Below are 3,454 nucleotides of genomic sequence, written 5' to 3' on the forward strand. Positions count from 1 at the left end.
CACTTTTCGGTAGGAAGATTTACGTTCCTATAAAAGTTTCTTAGCTTTTGGCGAGTAAGAAACTTACTTATCTCAAATTTCATCTCTACACTCGTACTTGTAAGCCAGTAATGAGCGTTAAAGTATTTATCTGGATGGGACCTTATGTAGGGGTAGGGTCAATTATGGACCGAAACACATAAAACTTGGTAGAGAGATTTTGACTCGCATGAAACATATGTGTATCGAATTTCATCGCTATACTCGTATTTTTAAGCCAGTAATGAGCGTTAAAGTCATTTTTTTAACGGGACCTTATATGGGGGTAGGGTCAATTATGAACCGACCCACATAAAATTTGGTAGAGAGGTTTTGGCTCGTCAGGGATTTACGAATATCAAATTTCATTGCTATACTAAATAGGCATAGATACTATCGGATATATAAAAATAACAAGTACGAAATTATAGGCGGGCGAGCCCGACCATACACCAGTTATGAGAGTAAAATGTAATTTAGTTTTCATAATAAAAGTATACCTCGCCTCCGATATATTCTAGCACTTTATTGTTAAAAAACTATTTTTCTGAAATATGCTTGGGGGAAGGACGCCATCATATGAGTCGATCCTCATAAAATTTGGAGGGCGAATTTACAGTTACATAAAATGTTTTATCTGAATTTCATTGCGACAGTTCTCTTTTTAAGCGAATTGTGGACACTAATTCTCTTTTAAAGCTGTGTTTTGTATGGGGGCTCGGATCAAAAGCCCGATCATTTCAAATTTCATCAGCGTATTTTAGGACAGTATAAAACAAAAGCACTACTCCGGAGAAACCCAATATACTATCCCTACTAAGGGTATAAAAAGGGCAATAAATAGGCATTGATACTATCGGATATCTATAATGGAAGTCAACCTGTCAATAAGATGGCGAGAAGATAATTCCCTTGGTTAGTGAACACGGGATATAAGGTGGAGGAGATATAGGTGCAGTACAGGTGCTCTATGTAGCCTCGTATGGATCCCCATTACACATACTATTTAAATATTATTTGGAAACCATTGTAAGTTTGGATATCATGGGTATTATTTCAAGTTTTTATTCTACTATTCAGTGCCTGGGATGGAAAGATTTTTATTCTAAGTATGTACTTTGAATTAATTTGTTTTTCTTTTCACAAAATGCTTATTGGAAAGTAAACACCTACTAAGAGTATTCATATTGCAATATGAAATAAAACATTTTATATTTGTCGGTAAATTATTAATATTTTTTGAATTTTTTTTATATTTTTCGGGATTTAGAAATCCCGAAAATCCCGGGATCCCGATATCGGGATTCCGGGATTTATTTAAAAATCCCGAATCCCGGGATTTCTAAAAACCAGTCCCGATTGGCATCCCTAGTAGCCACCTCCTGTAAGTGTTGGATGTGTTCGTCGAAGTCTTTCGAAATAATTAAAAGGTCGTCTAGGTAAACAAAAACATTTGTTTTTAAATTGTACGGAATGACTTGGTCCATTAGTCTGCACATCGTTTGTGGTGCATTGCACAATCCAAACGGCATTCTTGTAAACTGGTACAATGGCCGATTAGGGATTGTAAACGCTGTCTTAGGTCTGGAAGTTTCGTCCAATTTAATCTGCCAAAATGCATCTTTAAGATCTACTTTGGAGATATAATAAATTGGAGGAAGCCTCGAAATAAGTCCTTCTATGTTCGGTATAGGGTATGCGTCTTTTGTCGTCACGGAGTTTAATTTACGGCTGTCGAAACAGAATCTAACTTTTCTTGGTTTAACTATTAAAACCCCAGGAAATGACCATGGAGATGAAGGACATTCTTCAATGACACCTAATTTGAACATCCGATCTATTTCCCCACACAAAAGCTTCTCCCTAGCAGGAGATATCGGATAATATCTTTGTTTGATCGGAGTTGCCTCACCGGTGTCTATCCTATGTTCAATCAATGAAGTACATCCTAACCCATCAAGTTCAGAGTTCGGAAAGGAGTCAATTATTCTTTGCAGCCTTTGTTTCTGTATTGGAGTCATAGGTATTTTGTCGGAATCTGTCTCAGAAACTATCCCACTAACAGTGTTAATTGGTACAATTTGTAGTTCCCAATATTGCAGTTCCCAAAACCCGCTGTTTCTGTCCATCCGCGGTTTTAACATTACCTACACCATGCAAATAATCCTTGGCATTCACAATTTCCGAACATAAATGTCCACCAATAACATTCACATTCGCCCACTGTCCAGTAGTGCAAAGTGGTCTTTACTCTTTATTTTCAACAATATATATGGTCTGTTGTCATTAGTTTTGTTAACCAGTGATGATATAATACATTTCCTAAACTGTTTCCATTGATTATAGTATGCCCGAATCCTCCTTGAAGATCTGTTGGGTTTACTAACTACGTTAATATTGTTGAAAATCCTATCCCTGGCGCGGTTATACTCTTCTAACCGTACATGATAAGGTCGTTGGAGAGGGTGAATTTTTGTCACAACAGGTGAATTTGTCATTTCAGGTGAGTTTTTCAAAGTTGGTGAATTTGTAAAATCAGGTAAATTTGATGTCATATCCTGGGCGTTCAAAGCAGTTAAAATGTGATCAGTCATATTTATTTCTGTCTGGGATGCCCGTCCTTCTTCGTACGGACATCCTTTAATACGTTTCCCCGCTTCTCGATACAATTTGGACACTTAGGTCTATATGTATTCTTAGCTCCACAACCGAAGCAAAACACAGTTCTTTGTTCAAGACAATCAATAAAACTGTGACCAATCTTGTCACAATTCCAACATTGCCCATTACGAACTACTAAGCACACCTCAGATTCATCATCAACGAGTTTATCATAAATGTCATTCTCACTAACAATATCATTGTCGACTACCTCTGATACATGTCCCTTTTGATGCGAGCGTTTATTTGTACTGGACGCAGACATATCCTTCACAAACTTCTCATGTCTGCGAACTGCACGTCTAAGTTGAGCTACACGAGTGATTTCGAGATGTAGAAGCTCATGTCTCACCTCAGGTCTTAAATTTCTCTGAATGGTCTCACATAACTCGTAGTATAATGGTATACGTAATCTATCACACAATATCATTATAGCGTCATAATACTCGTCAAAAGTTTCATTGACCCGTTGCTTCCTCCTTATGATTTCGTCCTTTATATCAAAGTCCGTGTTATAATCTTTATATTGTCTTTTAAGAGCCTCACATAAATTGTCCCATACAATTTCACCCTGGTTTCGATGGAAACGCCAAAACCATTTTAACGCTTTTCCCTCGAAAAGAATGTGAACATGTTCACACAAAAGGTCATAATCACAGCGTAAGTTTGCCTCCGTAAGAGTATTAACTCTATAAATAAATTCATCGACGGAGACTTCTGATGTATCACCGGTGAAACGAATTCGCCAATTACGAATTATATTGAGAACTCTATC

The sequence above is a fragment of the Lucilia sericata genome, unplaced genomic scaffold (assembly GCF_015586225.1).
Source record: "Lucilia sericata isolate MDLA Ls3-8-SP2 unplaced genomic scaffold, ASM1558622v1 Contig000389F_arrow, whole genome shotgun sequence".
Lineage (NCBI taxonomy): Eukaryota > Metazoa > Arthropoda > Insecta > Diptera > Calliphoridae > Lucilia > Lucilia sericata.